This window comes from Vanessa tameamea, chromosome 11 (genome assembly GCF_037043105.1).
Source record: "Vanessa tameamea isolate UH-Manoa-2023 chromosome 11, ilVanTame1 primary haplotype, whole genome shotgun sequence".
Lineage (NCBI taxonomy): Eukaryota > Metazoa > Arthropoda > Insecta > Lepidoptera > Nymphalidae > Vanessa > Vanessa tameamea.
The window spans coordinates 11,433,106-11,453,122 of record NC_087319.1 but is presented as its reverse complement, the minus strand read 5'-3'; the positions used below and the strand labels follow the sequence as shown (position 1 = coordinate 11,453,122).

The following is a 20,017-nucleotide window of genomic DNA, read 5'->3' as shown; positions in this document are numbered from 1 at the left end:
TGTATTCCACCAACCCGCATTGGAGCAGCGTGGTGGAATATGATCCATACCTTCTCCTCAACGGGAGAGGCCTTAGCCCAGCAGTGGGAAATTTACAGGCTGATTATGTTATGTTATGTTATGTAGTTATTTCTTTGAATCCAGCGTTTTCGTTAACAATGTATCAGGTACATTAGCAAATTTGGTTATAGATTTCAAGTATGTTCCAAATAAAAGAAATGAGAATACTAGAAGGCCGACGGATCAATTATTATTATAAATGAACTGTACTTCATTAAAAAAAAAAAATCACATGACTTGGAATTTATTTTTGGAAATAAATTTTCTCTTGGAAATTAAATCTCTGTTTGAGCAAATATATTGCAGATACTCGCACTTCGTTTCTAATTAGATGGCGAAACATATCAACACACGAAAGTCTATCTGGTAGCAAATGGCGTAACATTGCGTCGAGTTGAGAACTTTCAAGATGAGTTTTGAGTCGTAAATGTTATGGAAGCGCGGATTTATGATTAGGGTGGGGAGAAGAGGGGGTCTTATGTAATGCTTCCTCATTCATCTCTCGTTTACTTGTGTTTACTTTTCTGACTCTGTTCATATACAACTGTGTGATTTCGGAAGTCATGAATAAATAAGTGTATCCTTTGTTTTATTTAGAATTTAGCTGTGTTAAAAAAGATTTTATAGCATGTAGCCGAGCTAAGGAATAAAGGTTTCGCTTGCTTAATCAAAGAGATCAACGAACGAGTACTGCTTTTATATTAATAAGCTACTTTTGGCATACATTATATAAGCTTTTTTACCAATTATGGTAACTTTGTCAGAATTATCAAAGACAGATTTTCATGTTATAAACCAGACAATACTTATGATCATCATCCAAAAGACATATTTATTAAGCTCATCATTAAAATGCACTGATTTGAACCTTTAGTCGTATCAGTCTTTAAACTTTACAAACATTGAGACTATTTTGTATAAGGAAACTTATTTCATTTATCGTAGAACCGAAAATTCTTACAGTTACAACAATCCCTTTATCCTTACGGATTTATCTTACATTAAGTAAATTATACACAAAAAAATACATAGCAATCTGAGATCGTATTACCGACTGCTTAGTGAAGGTCCTCGTGTTCTATTCGCTCGACAAAATCGGTTAAAGCGAAAGAAATGAAACCCGATATTCATTCATCGTGAAGATGAAACACTCATTAAGAAACTCCGACACGTGGCTCGTCAAAGAGACGATAATATAATTATTGCCGTCACCTAACAACTTTACGAGAGTGTGCGTCAACCGACACTGTATGAACACGCTAAATCGACTCTTCAGCTATTATAGCGTTTTTACTGTGCTGTTACCGGTCACAATAACCTTTCGTAACGCGAAATGACAAATCAAGATCTCATAACAATCCCAACCAATATAAAATGTTTACGATCCAATGAAATTCTCATTATGCGAGCAGTAAATAACTATCGAATCGGTTGATACAGTAAGAATACTGATTAGTTTATATTTACTGAAAATGTAGATTTAGAATTTATTACATGTTAAATTTGCACACACAGTGAACGGGAATGGTGATACTGTAATAATGTAAGCAGATTGATGAGAGAACTAGTCGCGTATGGTCGAAATTAGTGCATTATTGGAAATTATTGACCTCTTTTTTATATGAAATATTTAAAATGATACTCGACTCAAAGTTGATATGATAAACACTTACTTCCTATGTTAGTATCGTTTTATTTCAATATTCTATACACAATTTTGTTAAGACAATCTTTTAGCATACTTTTGAACTCTTAATTTAAGTTACAATAAACTGCTTGTAAGCAGACTTTGGGGTTACATTGTTACGCCTTCACACTTATCCTGGCTACAGACGATAAGCAACTTTAATTAGTAGCTCAACCTATTCCTTGTTTGCCTTAAAACTTTTAATTACAACGATAAAATCTTATTTTGTCTTAATTTCATTACTGAACGTTAAGGTAGTAATGATCAGTGTGATATGAACTTATACGTGAATAACTTGGATATATGACGAGATTGACAAATAGAAAACGGTCTTTCTCTATAGAAAATAATATTCCGTTGTCATCTACATAGTCTTTTCTATTTCGCTCGCTACGAAAGTGGTTAAAGAAATCTCGTTTGATATTGTTCTCAATGTCAATTCTAATATCTTGGATCGAATCAATCCCAGTACTTGAATTTAGGTAGGACTTGTATTGTGCCGTCAAAGAAAATTGTAATCACAAAGAACGTACGTTGCAACGGTTACCGGTTTTATCTAAATGTCAGCTGAAGCAATCTTATGTTGTTTATGCATTTGAAAGTCAATTAAGTGAAATTGATATTTTTAAATTTAAATCGACTGTTGAAATAGTACTTCTGTTTCCTTACCAGATCTGCAACGACTCAGGAGAAGTTAACAATAAATGTTTTATTAAATCGAAATAATAATCATCTTTGATAGCTCCATGACATGTTTTCATTTTATTGTTAGCTGTAGAAAATTAGATCGATTTCCTTTGTCCTTCAAGAAAACGAGATAGTCTTCGTTTCAATTACGAAAAAGTCAATAAAATATATCCATAATAAATGTTAGATTCGTAGCCAAGTCTATTTATTAAAGTTCTAAATGAAAATAATATAGAAAATAAATTCGCTACAAGTTAAAGGGATGATAAAATAATTGGAACTATCAAGAGCATCTTGAAGCGTCCCTTCAACGTTAACAAGATTAGAAAGAGATACAAGACTGTAATGGCAGATGTTATCGCGTATCGTTCGCAAAGTGATGACTGAGGTGGAGCTCGAAAACCGCCCCTCGCCAAAGAGTTTACATTCGACTCGATACCATCCTCTTATCTCAAACGAAACTGAATATTCACTTGTCTTTAGATATATAAATGTGATCGAATGGCTCGTAAGCGAAAAACAAATTCGTTAATCAATTTGTACCAGGCTATTAACGACTTAAATTCAAAAAGGGAAATATTCCCAAATAATTGTCTAAAATTCTTTTGGATTGCTCGTCGGGCTACTCATAATTTTATTAACATTCTCTTAGCTTTCGTCGGATTAAAATGATGAATTAAAGTGGGTTTATAGGGCGAATATAAATTACATCGAATTTCGAAATTCGAATTAAGTTAATTTAAAAGAAACAGAATAACGGAGAAATAATAAAATTCGGTAACAATAAATAACAAAAATATCAAATGAAGCGTGAAAGTTGGATGAGATAAAATTTTAGCACCGATTTGAGGTGACCCCAAATCCTATACCATTTATAGACAATAAAGTAGAAATATCTATATTAATAACTGTGAGTTAGGATAGAATTATGATTACGTTAAGCAATATTTTTTTACGAGATTCTAGTTTCCGGGGAAGATATCGATCAAATTAAAATAGCCTTGCCTTGATGGCGACTACTTGATGTATCTACGCGTGTTTTACGGCCGTTTTTGGAGACCGTTTTTACGATGTGTCAGCCCGAGGGTCGCGTCCTGTCTGCGTTTCTCATTCAAACCTGGTGCCACGTTTGCTGACTGAGCTATAGATTTTACTGTTTCGACTATACCGTGTTCGGGAGCGGAGATATCTTTGTCAGCGACAGATGTAGGGAAATTGTTACCTTTATATTTCGCACCGTTATATTTTTGTTTGCTTTCGATTTTTCGTTACAATGCTTTTGTTTGCAATGTTCTATGAGATTTTTTTATTGGAATACGTTTATTGGTATAGGGTTGAAATGTAAAAATTTACTCGAATCTTTTCTGTTTAATAGAATACTTCGCCTTTATCTTTGACTTTGATATTCTGTCAGACTTGTTATTTCGAAATGGATAATTTAAATGAATAAAGAATGATTTTTTTTCAAAATAGTTAGGTATTTTACTATGAATGAACTTACCTACGATAGCATTTTGGAAGGAATTCATATTAGAAACACAATATATTACAAGTAACGACGTTACGTGTATTCGAACTCATAAATCAACGATATTTTTAGCTGAAACTATGTTGTATATTGAAGGTCGAAACACAAAAGTTTAAATTACTGACCTGATGAAAAATTCAGAAAACATTCCTCAAAACCGTTATAATATTTTGAACTATATGCTTATACCTATTAACTGTTGCGACGTATTACTAAACAATGACCTGTAGATATATGTATAAGGAATTATATATATGATATGTTATACATCCTGCACTGTTTCAAACATATTGATGTTCATATACAAACCACAGGGGAAATCTGAAACGACCTTTAAGCTAGCAATGAATATTAATAAGATAGAATACCGTTAAAGTCAGACAAAGTTGATGAAAGAAACTTTACAGTCATACTTAAAATCAGTTCATTAAAAGAAACAAAGAAATTTCAGAATATACGTATTCCTGGAAATAGATCTATATTCTATACGTATACTGAGATGATTAAGATATTATTCGTCTCCATTTTTGTTAATTCCAAGCTTAGTCAGTCAGATTTGTACGAAAAAAGCGTTTTGCGTTAGAAAGCCAATATATTGAGAAAGGTTATAGTTGTATGATGTATGTATGACACGCGGTGAAACTTTTTTGCCATGAAATTATTTTATTACACTCATGGTGTGATTGAAAATGTTCTTTCTTCGTTTCTTCTACATCAATGAAATATAATATCTTTCCCAAATACACAGCACCTCAAATAAATATACCATAAGAGTCGACATTTGAAGAATAACTATTAATTTTTGCCCGATATAAAGTTGTAAGTGTAATCTTCGTTAGAGAATGATTGTGATTTTAGTAAAATTCTGAACGCCCCGATAAAATCAATATTAAAGTAAAGAAAAACAAATATGCAACACAAATAACTGATAAATACTACATCTTAGTCATGACTAAAACTATTTAAACTTCACAAACAAAATGAATTCTCTTATAACACGAACATAGCGCATCGAATCACGCTAGATTTAGCCGTACTATTTTAGATTAGCTATTTCTGAGCCAACGGCGACCTTGACATTGACGGTCGACGTCACGGTCCGTTGAGCGACTCCCGCGCAACTCCCACTCGCACACAGTGTAAATTCAGGCAGAGTATCGATCGATATTCATAGTTTTTTTACGAGCATAGGTTACATTTGTGATAAAATATATTTAACCGAGCTTTTAGAGAGGCTCGTGTTAAAAAATTAAGTAAAAAATATATTTTGGTATGCGATGTTAGTTTCCTTTAAGTAACTTTAATTTAGTACGTTTCGTTTGAAGTAGCACTTAAACTGTATATGAGGTTATCGGTAATCGGTAAGAAGAGCTTTTCAGTCTTATCTAGTGATATACATATATATATTTACTTTATAAAGTAGACATACATTGTGCCTACGATTGTGTTATATTTTACCACGCATTATGCCACATATTGGTAAGTGATCACCGTCGCCCATGAGCGTCCGCAATGCTAGGACACAGCCAAGGCAATGGGCCTTTCGGAAATTCTCTCACGCTTGTCTTAAAAATGGATTGTAACATACGCTGAGGGTACATGTAAAGTCAAATTGATCAATCACTTATAAAAATAATATATATATACATATGTATAGTGTATACTTTAGTAGAACGTCTTAATTTGTAGTATAATAAATAGGTATATTAATTAAATAAAAATAAACGTGTACAATAAAGTACGCGTGACTACGGTGCTTTTCTGTAAAATTCGCTTCGAGTTATTATTGCGCTATTTCGGTGCGTGTATTCTTTAAATGTTAAAATTATTAGCCAATGTCGATTATCACTCTGACATTTCACGATCGTGTTAAATAATGGTCCTACTGAAAGCTATACAGATTCTATGCGACAGTTGCAATTAGTTTCTTAAAAATGTTTTCCCCGACGCAGTGATTTTTTTTTTTAATTAGTAATTTTTCTTTCGCTGTTTGTATACTCTGTGGTGCGGCCAAGGTCGCGGTATGACCCACTGGGCCGTAGTCGTGTACTCTTAGTTCTCAGTTGAATAGATGATTTGCGTTGCCTTTTTTGTATCGTCATTTGACTTTTTTTTTTGTATAGCTTGTAATAATTTAGACGTGTAATTTAGTTTTTTTTTTGTCATAACTTTTTGGCAAAGGTTTTTTGTATATAATTTCAAAATTCTCTACCTTATTACACGATCTTATTTACATATGTGCCTTATTACAATTAGGAGGACATCGTTATTTAAAACTCTCGTTCATTCTATAGTATTAACATAGTACATACATTTAAATAGAGATGAAATACTTAGTACCTTTATCATTATGAAAATGATTTTTTGTGGTTCATCTTTAAGTATGCAAAATCTCTCGTTGGTCTTATAGTTTATGATGCTGCAGATTCAAAGGTCGTAGATGTATGCCCCGGGTAGATCCAATGAAAAGGAAATGGGATTATCCGTCGTTTTTTTTTTATTAGCAACTAGGAGTATGAAAGTTTGTATACTCCCTTTGCTTGGTTTAGGCATAATATCCCCTGCGCAGTTGACTACCTACTATCTAGATGATTAAGGCCTCGGTGGACATTCTCAATGAGTCTCCTTTGGAAGAACATAATTATTAAACAGTACATCATTGTTTTATATGTGTGGATTAGTTCTAGCAAATTTTAAGAGATACGCACGATTAATCGTTAAAAAAAAATCTTTCATATTTTTGGCGCTTGTGACGATCCAATACAGTCTACTTGATTTTATATGTAAAACATCACCATATGATAAAGACAAAGACATGCTTCGGTAGTTAAATATAATGTAATCCCTGAGACACGAGTCTTCTAATAATACCATAATACGATGTTACTTCAAGATTAATTGAGATTATCCTTATAAAACCCTAGTAACCCAATACAATGTTACTAGTGACTTGAAGATTATTGTATATAAACAATAGCCTAAAGCTATCATTTGTACGGCTGAGCAAACACTCGCAAGGTTGTCCATAATGGAAACCGATGAAGATAATTGCACCAGCAGGACCATTCAGAAATGAAGGAACTACTGAAGAGATATTCCTCTTGGGCAATGTATTATAAAACATAGATTGCGAGTTTAAAAACAGACAAGTGCCACTGCGTTTTCGTTGCAAAATGTAATTTAAAGTTAAAGCCTCATTTCCTAAAAGTACAATTTAGGTGCTTTAGCTTTTCTTCCTTTCCACTGACTGATTGAAATTATATTTCATCTTGTGCTAGGTCTGGAGAGGACGTGAGGAAACTTGTACTAAAAGTCTTTGCCCAGCAATGGAAAACCTGGCTGTTATTTTACTTAAAAAAATATTCATTTATACAACTAAGCCATTTCAGTTTGCCATTGTTGCTTTTAAAACTAGTGAATATTTTTATTTCGATGGCACTTCAGATTTTTCAATACCATGATTTTTAAAGGATATTCCCCATTATTCTCATACCCTATTATTGAAATCCCCCCAACCATCCAGTTGTAAATTGTACTTTATTGATACGTGACAATTATATTTAGAATTCGTCACTATGAATACGTTGCTGAGCGCAAATTAAATAATGACTAGAATTGCTATTTTTGTCATGAAATAAAACTACTTCGTATTACTTCAATTCGTCCAGACACAGGGGAGGCTCGTGTTACAATCGTGTATAGTCTTTGAGTTGGTGTAATAAGGGATACTTCTTTGTAGACTGCGCGGAAATACGAGACGTTGGTATTGAAGTGGTTTATTTGTTTTTATTTTTTATAATAATATATATATTACTTACTAATCACACACACACATCTTTAAACTTTACACACACTACCGTAACTAACATATTTCACTGATGGCACCAATCCACTATTTTACCACCAACCAGAAATACTTTATGCTGCGTTTCGGTTTAAAGGTAATTCTGTCAGTCTGACACACTAACGGTACTAGGAATACAAGTAAACCTCAAATGTAAATTACCTCAAAGTAGCGTCTTTTTACTTTTCCCCGCTCTCATAATTCGATAGTATGTTCAGGTGCAAAACCAACGGGTCTATATTGTGTCCGAAGCATTATATCGTAAACATTGCCAACTTCAAACTTCTATTGAGTAGACAAGGGGACATTAAAATCGAACTAATACTCCCACTTCAAAACCCACCAATCATGAATAAGAAATTCTTTTTACTTATTTATTTTCCTTTTTAATGAGAAGCAAGCAATAGTACAAAATAACACTAAAGGGAAGAGTGCCAGTCGCGTAAGCGTTCTCCAACTAAATAATAAATTGTGGTCGATTCAAATCGCGCAACTAACAAGGAACAAGCCGTACTCGTTTCAGGTATTGTGGTGAAAATATTTATACAACTACTTACTACGTGTTTCCTTCGCCTTCCGGAATATAAGTGCAGTGACACAATAGAGGCGTAAGCGATCGAAGATATATTGTTATGTTTAACATTTGCAAACGTAATGAATACTTTGAAGAACACGTATCTAATAATTTTAGAACTGCTGCGTTAGTGTGTTTAGATGAATTAATTATTGGTTCTTCATGGGTTGATTTCCTATTTAATTTCTAATGAGATTACTGTCGACAAATGCTTTTCGATATTCTATGAAAACAAGGACCAAACATGAACTAGTCACCTCTGCTACGATCAGTCACTAGAGTATAATGAGAGTTAATCACTTTGTGCGATATTATTAAATAAAATATTCAAATTTTATATAGAAATGCTTATATGTTAATTGTTGCCAATAGTCAAATAATTTAAATATGTTTGAGTTCGGTCATAGCTGACTTTTCCGCTATCGCTTATACACAACGTCGCACACTACGAAACGAATGTTTAATGTTATGCAAAGCGTGGAATAAATACCAAGCGAACATTTCATTGCTCTTTAACTGGGCTCGCTTAACTCGCTCGCTGAATGCGCTTTAAGCGGAAATGCAAGTTTGCTTAATTTTTTAGCTTTCGTGCACATATTTTCGTGTGATACCGGAGTGGTGCGTTATAACAAATATTTCGAGGTATTCACTATTATGAACTTCGTTGAAAGTGTACCGTTTTACTGTGTATTTAATTACTTTACTACAGAAAATGAATTAGGTAATACTGTCAACATTTTTGTCATGAATTTGACTGGAATTTATTTGCATAACGCACAAACTAAGTTGGTCGGTATTGTTCGTCAAAAATTTCGTCCATAATTTATTTTGTGATTTTGCTAAGCGGACATGCAAATGGGTCACCTGATGGTAAGAGATCACCACCGACCGTAGACATTAACTATTGCTTACATAACGCAGACGGACTTGCACAAAGTCCTACCACCACGTGACTATATCTTTAGCGGTTACTATTTATGTATGTATATATGTATATAATATGGCAGATATTGTTAGTCACATCGGTTACTACGTTAGAAATTTGGCCCACAAATCGCTTAGTGTCGACTATCGATACAATATTACTATTTTATGAAAACGGTGTCTCGGGCCAATGTAATTCGACATATCTATAACCTTTAAATTATCACAAACCATTAAATATAAGTTGAGATGGCCCAGCGGCTAGAAGACGTAAATCTCAACCGAAGATTGTAGAGTCGTGAGATTATCAACGATTAGAAATTGTCAAAAATAAAAGTTAATAATTACATTTTTGAACAATATCTGGACTGGACGTCAGATAATTTGCCGAACTGCAATTAATTTATGCAAATGGATTTCTAGCTTAGCGTGTAACAAACGTTTATACATGCATTTCACAGTGCACGTGAACTTATCGTTCTAATTATCAACTATTGTTTACTAGATAAGTTATTATTCTAGTTTTAACAATTGCTACATAGTATGTGTTTGTAGTTTAAATATTTCGTTCGATTATATTGCGTGTGTTATTTTTTATACATATATATCTATGTTATTTCAATGTACCAACAGGTTTTGTTACCAGGCAACAACTTACAGTTTCAGTTTTATCAGAGATGTGATATATATGATTTATTCCTAGCCGCTATACATTATGCTCAAGAGTGTCTACATCCGACGTAGTTTTTGGCTGGAACGACAAATTCTGTTCGATGGGAAAGAGTTTAGGCACAGGACCAAAGGATTGACGTGCTTTCCGAGGCACGGAAGTGTACTCACTTCTAACTCTCAGACACCGGGCTGTTAATGCGAATTTTTCGACCGATAACCCAGGCATTTTCATATTTCGGCCTAACCCCCCTGGTTACGTACCTGGTACGCTTAACTATTTCATTAAAAAAATGAGTGCATTGGAACTAATAGATTCCAGGCGTCATCTTTATTGACTCGGAAGGATTCATTAGTCAGTCTGGATGGTACTCGGCAAGTCTGTTCATAATATTTTTTTTACGTTCTCCTTGTAGTCTTGGTTAGGGTTGCAGATACAGAGGGCGTAGGTTAAACTTGTTTTTGGAATTTAGAAGTTGGCAACATTTAAAACTCGAAAAACCGCTAGTCCTGCGCCTGAATGTTTTTCGATCACGGAGGATGGCCGTCCTCGTTATGTAATTGTATATATTTAATATTTATATACTAAATATATGTTTTTTTTGTTTCAGGTATGTTTACCAGATCCAGTGGAACGTAACTCAAAATATATTATAATTTATATTTAATAATTTTATTGTCAACACATACATTTAAGAGATAATTTCACATCTTTTCATATTAGTTACACTATGTATAAATGTTAAAATATTCAATTAAAATAACATAAGCCTTAACAAGCATTCTGAATCTTCATCTTATGAAATTAGTTACGGGTGACTCTGTTAAAATCTCACCCTGTAAGAATATAAAAAAGTCCTTAAAAATAACAATAATCAGATTGTGTCATCGAAAACGAACTAATATTTAAAAAAAGAACACAAACGTACATATAAACGATTCTATGAACATATCCGAGCTAACTTTTAGAACGATATGACCCTTATTTCGTAAGCAATAAGGATTATCACAATGGGCAGTTATTGGCATGTTCTAGTTCACGTGCTAAAGACAATCGTGGGTAATGCATTTGCATAATTGTCGTTTCCCTCGTCGGTTCGACGCATTTTTATACAATCTACTTTATTTTTATGATACGAGCTGTAATCTGTGATTAGTGATAATACTGAGGATGGCGTAATTGCTTGGAAAATCTGCTACTAAATATATGTACATATCGCTATAATATTGTAAATGCCGTTAGATTATAATCTATCTCGCGAGATTGTCGACTGTCGATAGATTGTGATGATTGTGTCGGTGATTCAACCTATACAATAAAACGTTTAATATTTTGATAATTTACAATGTTTCTGTTAAGTTAGAGAATTTATAATTTAACTAAAATTCAATTGGATATATTACATTTTTGAAAAATAATATGCTAAATTGAATGCAGTATGTTATAGTAGTTTATCTGGCGAGATAATAATCTCGTTAGATTTTATTTACAATTTTACAGTGATATTTTTAATACTGTATTGTAGAAGATGGAAGAAGAGTGGGGAAAACATTTAAAAAGCAGCGTCAGCACCCGGCGCGCTCTCTTTGCTGTTCGGCTGTTATCGGGTCAACATCTCGGCAACGTCATTCTGTCCGTTGGGTTTTTCGTTAGATTGTTCCGTAATTGTTGTAATAGTTTCAGAGGTCTTATATTCTTAGTTTTCGTTTAATTTAATTTTGGTTTGTTAAATTTAATCGTATTCAAAGTAGATTCGTTTTGTAAATTGTTTTCTTGAGGGTAGTAATAAATTTGTATTTAAAAAAAATTACTTCTTTTAAATCGTCACGTTACAAAATCATATCCAAATATATATAAATAAAAATTAAGTCGAATAATTTTTAATGTATTGAATGTTATATTTTATGGTGATTATTTATTAAACGGTTTCTATGGCGAAACTTTCAAAAAAAAGGAGATATTTGTGCTCTTGCTGATATTCGCAATACGCCATACTTCTAGTTTATATATATAATATAAGAATTTTGATGGTCCGCAGTCTATTTGAAAAAATGTCGAGCAATCCTCGATAGATACCGTAAGCAAACCGGAATAGTTTATAAATTTGTACATATACTTGTATGCTTATAAATGCCGTTCGGAAAAATTAAATAAAAAAATACCCGTAACGGCAGCTCGAAAGCGCTTAAACTATCTCCCCGTATTTCGACATATTCATATAGGTAGTAGGTACATAGCTGTTGTATCGTGTGGGTTGTAGCGCTGGATACAATTACGTCGCTTAATTTATTCCTGCATTAATTTATATAAAAATGTTGCCCATATTGATAGGCAAATAACGTACCGAACACCCGAGCCCTTTGTTTACCCGTTAACGTAGACACGAGACAGTTTCTGAAAGAATTCTCATCGTGTATTCATTTTTTTTTTTTTTTATAATAATTTATCAATATAAACAAATGTGTATGTTTCATAGGTTTGCTAAAACTACCGGCTTTACCTAACCTTTTTAAAGAAGGCACCATTAAACAATGCTGTCTTCTTCTTCCGAATGTTAAATCAGTTATGAAAGAAAGAGATAAATTAGGAAACTAAAAATCTTTTTAAGTTGTGCTGTATCTGTATTTGAACTATATGACACAAAAAGATTGTTGAATCAATTGCTTACTGGTTTCTGATACTTGTGTAATAGAAATACTTATCAATAATAATTCTTTTAATTTTTTTGCGAGTTAAACTGTTTTAAAATCGTTGTGATTTGATCCGTTCAAGCGAAAACGCGCCAAGAAAAATTACAAACAAAAATACTTACAAAGTTTCACTTGTAGGGTGTGTATGTATATATTCTTTTGTATATATAACAGAGATACCCAGACGATATAATACCGTGGACTGAAATCGTGTATTTAAATTAGGAAGGATGTACCTACTGTTTATCTTCTGCTTAGGGTATATATATATCATCAATGAGATACAATTCTGCCACAAATATAACTAACAAAACTGAGAGTAGCCGTTTGAAATAACCTCCTAATATTTTCCTTAACGAGAGAAGCTGTCTCTGCCTAATTGTGGAACCCTTACGGGTTATCATTTATTTAATACACATATGTATGCGGGTTGAAGGTTACCAGCAAAATCTCTCTATAACCTAAAGATCTTGAACTGTCGAGATGTGCAGTAAGATTTGTTTTAGAACGAATATCCAAAGCTTAGTTAAAAGATTCCTACCAAATTTGGCCAGGCAGCACGAGCAGTTACGGTGAGCATTGATGTGCATTGCAAAGGCTCCCCTAAATCTTATACCCGGGTTGAAGTCCTGGGAATGATGGACGAAGTTTCGTCTCTAATTAATAATAATAATCTAGTTTTTGTCGCAATACAATCCAGTCTTATGTCTACACGGTTCATGAATATATCATATAGCGACATTAGCAGCTGTGACTTGGCACGAAACCATAGTTCTGACGTGAAATAAAATTTGAATAATTGAAACGTGTGCGGAAAACCTTTTTATAAGGCTTCTAATTGGATAAGTGTTACATTTAATTATTCATAAAAAAAAAAAATTACGTTTTTTGAATTTTAAATATTAAGCTAAAACTATACACATTTGATCTTATTATTTTTTAAATATTGAAATTTTGTTGTGAGACTGGCAAATATATTTATTAGTAAAGATAATTATTTACGCTACCTAGGGGGGGCTTTTACGGTTAAGGCATAGCAACTGTTGCTATCAAATATTTGTTGCGGATTGATAAATGTTGCATTCGATAAGTCAGTACTATGGAGTATTATGCTACTGCATACGTCCATCATACTGATTTATAATTTTTTATTTGATTTGATGTCATTTCGCAACAAATATTTGATAGCAACAGTTGCTATGCTCTAAACGTAATAGCCAAACTGCTTCCTAATGTTAGTGATACCCATTTCCATCATCATTTGGAACATTTTTCAGTTGCCTACTTATTTAAAAATATATACTCGTTCCACATAACTGACAACGATTATATAAATACTTGTAGATACATTATAGGCATTTATATGCGAGGAGAGGCTCTTATCGTTACTCTTCCAATATCAAACGAATATTTTTCTTATAACATTTTTCTCTAAATGGAACCAAATTAACAGACTGTTAAATCAATGTAACGTGGAAAAAATTGAAAATATCGCATTATTTCAGTTGAGTGGACAGAAATAATTGAGTGCGCGATGTGGGGGGAAATAAGGGGGGGGCTACATGCGTGGGCACAAGAGCGAGCGGCTTGGATACATCTAGTCTACTAGTAGTTAATTAATTGGCAGGAATTCTTGAGACTTCACCGTGAAAGGTACATTTATGTTTCACAGAAAATAACCGTAGGTGTCTCGCCATTTTCGTATTTCATGTTACTTGGAAATTATATCGCACTTTTAGCCTTTTGTTCTATTTGTCGGCATATGCGAGTATATTATAGCGAGGTATATAACTTACCTAATTACCGACAACATTTACAATGTTAATAAAAATATTTTTTAATTGAATTTTTTTAATACCAGAAATGTATAAAATTGTATTTATTGTATTTTAGTGACGTGATTAATAGTGACGTTTTAAAGCTAAAGTGGCCGAGTGGTTGAAACGTTAATCTTAAATATTTGACTGCGAGTTCAAATTCATTTAATATACCTAATCTGTGTTATACATTTTCATCTCATTTTAAAGGAAAATATCGTGAAGAAACCTGCTTATGACAAATATTTATCCCTCAATCCCCATTTTAGAATTACTTTCAAACCTTCTCAAAAGAAGACGTGGCTTTAGTCTACCAGTGGAATATAGATTCTGTTACATTACTAGAAATTGTATTGAAGTCATTCTTGATCTGAATTTCACAAGGATCATAACATCTTAGTGTCCAAGGTTGATGGCATATTGACGATGTAGAATAGTTAATATTTCTAACAGCGCTGATGTGTCTGGCGGTGACCACTCACCATCTACATGGTGGCACATTTACCCGTCCCCGCCCGTATTATTGTCCGGAGCCTTACAACTGTTGTCACGAGAAAGAACATAATTAAATACTATGGGATATACACGATTCACGCTTGACTGGTGTTCATTTCCCGCCGTTAGAGGTAATGTAGGTATTGAGCATATGGACACAATGACCACGAGACCCGCCTCCCAATTACGGCCGGACCAATTTATTGCGGTCTTTTCCATTTCAACGTCTGCGATGCGCCTAAGAAGTTGAATTTATAGATCCCGGTATGTATTACATTGTACGAATCGCTGGGAAATAGTATACGTTAGGTACTTTGTTGCCTTTTATGTAACGCTGTGCTTGTAATGTTTGTTCTAAGATATGTTTCGTATACAAATATATGTAATACATTTCGCTATGTTCTTATGCGATGTTTGAATGTTTTTTTTAGAGATTAATATAATGGATTTGAGTTGTTAAAGATAGGTATAACGTATATTTTCTATTTTATTTTTAACTTTTTTTTTTTTTCTACATTAACAGCCTGTAAATTTCCCACTGCTCAGCTAAGGCCTCCTCTTCCTTTGAGGAGAAGGTTTGGAGCATATTCCACCACGCTGCTACAATGCGGGTTGGTGGATACACATGTAGCAGAATTTCATTGAAATTAGACACATGTAGGTATCCTCACGATGTTTTCCTTCACCGCCGAGCACGAGATGCATTATAAACACAAATTAAGCACATGAAAATTCAGTGGTGCTTGCCTGGGTTTGAACCCGCAATCATCGGTTAAGATGTACGCGTTCTAACCACTGGGTCATCTCGGCTCATTTTTTAACTTGGCCTATTATTATTTCTCTAACATTATATTTAAATTAAATTGATATTATTCAATACAAGATATTAATAGTAAAAAGGGCAAACTTTATCGATTTGTAGGCAGAATATTATTGACACAAATTCTGTAATGAAAATGGTGGAGGTACTGAGTTTATTCCCGGTTCTTCTCGGTAGAATCTACTTTCTAAAGATTTTATAAATGGTTTATTTTTGTAGACGAAGGCACGGCTCGTATAAAAATATTTGTTTGCGATTGACATCTTGTTGCAATGTCAGTTTAAACATTAAATAATTGATTAAAGAATAAATGAAGCAAGAATTAAACAAAATTCCAATTATCTTTAAATAAAAAAATTATAATGAAGAGGGCTACAAAATATATATCCTCCTCAAAGGGTAAGACTTTACTAAACAGTAAAGCATTTACAGACAGTTACTGAAACAAAATGTATATGCTTACAGCTGGGGCCGCTGGGTTCTTACTTTATAAACCTGCACGGTTTACGACTGACGACATGAACTCTTTGTACTATTGTTATTGTATTTTTTTTTTTAAATCAATATATAAAATTTAAAAAAATTGTCGGCAAAAATATTTAGGTCTTAAATTATCTGTTAGTATATTCAAATTATTATCATTATTCCATAATTCGATTTCATTTACGATATTTGTCGACTTTAAATGTCTTGAAAAGATTACGTCTCCGAATGTTTTTTTTTTATTTTAATAAAATAAGTACGCGCACCGCGTAACCGGTTAAGAAGTATGAACTATACTTAAATCGCAAATGCGTTAACCTTAAGAAGTTTGTAGTTACACTGGCTCACTCACCTTTCGAACCGGAACCCTACACTAAGTACTCGGACATAACGATGTGGAGGCCTGAATATAGGAAAATGGCGACATGATAATGTTCAATGAGTCGTAAATTCGTACATCCGGTTCCGTCATCCTAAATAGAGTACGAACAAGTTTGTAAGTTGTTAAACGGAAAATTTCATCAATATCGGTCAAGCAGTTACCGTGTGATGTTTTAACAAATAATTCACGCTTTACAACAACAAAACTACAATACTATAAACAAAACTACTTTGTACTAATACAAATAACACATTGAATGCTGTCGTTTGTGTAAATTGTATTGAATGGTTTATGAGTCAAACAAAAATATAATTAATATAAAAATTCTATTCATGTCAAGAATTTCCTACCATTTCTGGTAAGTTACATCCACTCATCATATATTTTACTAACAAGCAATAATACTTAGTATAGTTGTGTTCCCGGTTGAAGGGTGAGTGGTCCAGTGCAACTACAGGCATAAGGGATACGACATCTTAACCCCCAAAGTTGGTGGTGCATTGGTGTGATTTATGGAATGGTTAATATTTCTAAGAACACTAATGGTGGTGGTGAGTACTGACCGCCGCTCAAAATCAAAAAAATCAAAATCAAAATATACGTTATTCAAGTAGGCTTTTACAAGGACTTTTGAATCGTCATTTAACAAACTATTTAAAGTAAAGCTACCACTGGTTCGGAGTGTAGATTCTACCGAGAAGAACCGGCAATAAACTCAGTAGTTACTCTTTTTCAACATCTAAAAATACAGTAATGTCAGTTAAATACAATTATATATGTATGTTATATATCCCGCCTGGCAGTCAACAAGCATTAACTCCACGCTTTTTTATCATCAATATAATCTTGTATCGAATAATATGCCTTCTTCATTAGTTGGCCCATTTGCCATTTCGCAATTAATAAATAATTATTTTTATTATTGTTTTAAGAACACAAATAACTGATAATTATAATGTTTACGTATTAATTCGAACATAAATTTGCTTTCAAATTTGATTGTGAAGGTCCTGTAGTGATTAATGGAAATTGCCAGTCCCGATGTTCATCTATTGATCGATAATATTTATCGGCGCTTGCCGACGAGAAAGTAAATAATGTTATTTATCCAACGATAATATGAGAAGCAACGTCATCGTTACATAAGACCATGTACTGTCGGGTTTCAAGAAATCATGAAAGATTTTTTTACATAATATGCATCGGTCTACCTATAATGTAAATATAAAAAAAATATAACACAAAACGACTGTCAGTCTTATTGTACTTAAACAATTAACATTATTTGTATTTTATTCTAAATAAAAAAAACGCATATCGATTTTTAAATCAAGTTTTTTTTTCATTTAGTTTTTAAATATGATAAGAAAGCAAATTAACGTCAAGATTAAAAAGTATTTAATCATGTAAATTATAATATATTCACTCACGGAGGCGCGCCCCTCCACGTTTAATAATAAGCATTAGTATGTGTGACTCTCGTATTTACAAGATGCCTTCGTGTGCGTGAGACGATTAACGTAAGAGTAAAGTCAGCAAACATTTATACTATACAATACTTATTTAATACTATAAATACGAAAGTAACTCTGCCTGTTATCTCTTCACGCCGTAACCGCTGAACCGATTTACATGAAATTTGAAATGGAGATAGTTTGCGACCCGGAGAAGATAGGCGCATTTTTTTTAATTCACCCCTCGTGGGGTTAGAATGGCGGGTGGCGGTTTGTGTCCAAAAATTTTGCGCGGGCAAAAACATAGATTCGGCTAGTTAGATTATATCTGTCAAGGTGCCTTCGTGAGTCAACAGAAATCAAACGTATCCAAAAACAAATCGCTCTGCCCAATACATCAACAGGGCTTTATAATAAAAACGGCTCATAATTTTATTCCGAGATTAGTGAAAGTCGTTGGAGGTCGAAAGGTGATCGAACAAACTGACTGATACGGAAATCTCCGATAAGATAAAAGCACGTGGAATTTTTACGTTATATAATATTGATATGACTTTTTTTTAAATACTCATAATATTGTTATTTTATATAGATTACGATATAAATATTGCAAAAATGGAAATATAAATCGTGTCCCTCATTATACCTATCTTGGTGGATACTAACCACCAATAATCCAATCCATCCAATCCACCAAGACTGTGTTCCGGTGTCATCAGGCTTAAAGGATATTAAATCTTGGGGCCTAAGGCTTTCAGCGAATTTACTGTGTGAGGTTCCTTAATTTGCTTATACTTGTTGCAGTACCAGAGTTCATGCAAAATCAAGGGCAATGATTTTGCCACCAACACGTATCCAAATGACTGGCGACCAATGCATCTGTTTTTATCGGATTTGCAGCGCTACAAGCAGTGGAATATTTACAGATGACCTAACACAAGGATTTGTAATTGCTAAGAGTTGCCTCTCAACGTGAAAACAAGATTTCACGGAAAATAAGAAATTATCAAATGCAATATTCGTCCTTCGTGTTAGTGGTCTGCCTCAATTTTGGTCATGTCAGTCGTTCCAAATTTAAATCTTTTTATTTCATATCGTTCAGCTAGTGCGTTCCGAATTTAAGTGTTTCGTTTTTGATTTAATTTAAGTGTATTTTAAGAGCCGAGATGGCCCAGTGGTTAGAACGCGTGCATCTTAACCGATGATTTCGGGTTCAAACCCAGGCAGGCACCACTGAATTTACATGTGCTTAATTTGTTTATAATTCATCTCGTGCTCGGCGGTGAAGGAAAACATCGCGAGGAAACCTGCATGTGTCTAATTTCAACGAAATTCTGCCACATGTGTATTCCACCAACCCGCATTGGAGCAGCGTGGTGGAATATGCTCCATACCTTCTCCTCAACGGGAGAGGAGGCCTTAGCCCAGCAATGGAAAATTTACAGGCTGATTATGTTATGTTTATGTATGTATTTTAAGAGTCATCAGGTCGATCCTTACAAATGGCCATGTATGTTATAATTTCAATTTTATTTTTTTATTTATTATTGATGAACCTCATTAATGACTATAAAAGTTTGATTTTATTTTTGTGCGTCGTTCACTCTACTTTAATAGAAGAGAACGTTGGAAGAATATATTTCAATATAAAGAGCGAAATACTCTCTGACAACAACTGTGAGCTATGATATTTCCCCCAATTAGAAGGTCTCTTAACTCGGAAAATGCGATTCAAATCGAAACGGCTGGCAACACTGAGCCGTCAAGTACCAAGGTCGTTGCGTCATCGCGGCCTATTACACGCCCGCAATCATCAAATAACGAGAATATTGCATCGACATCAATTGTTTTCTTTCTTGAAACTAGAGTCAAGGTTGCATGCAGTTGTTGAATCTCGCGTGT

General features: G+C 33.6%; 1 protein-coding gene across 2 annotated transcripts in view; it reads left to right on the top strand.

Moving 5' to 3' along the window:
* Window positions 1-20,017, top strand: part of LOC113396175 (max dimerization protein 4-like) — a 288,209-nt gene that overhangs the window by 119,313 nt on the left and 148,879 nt on the right. The gene's annotated exons all lie outside the window — the stretch shown is intronic.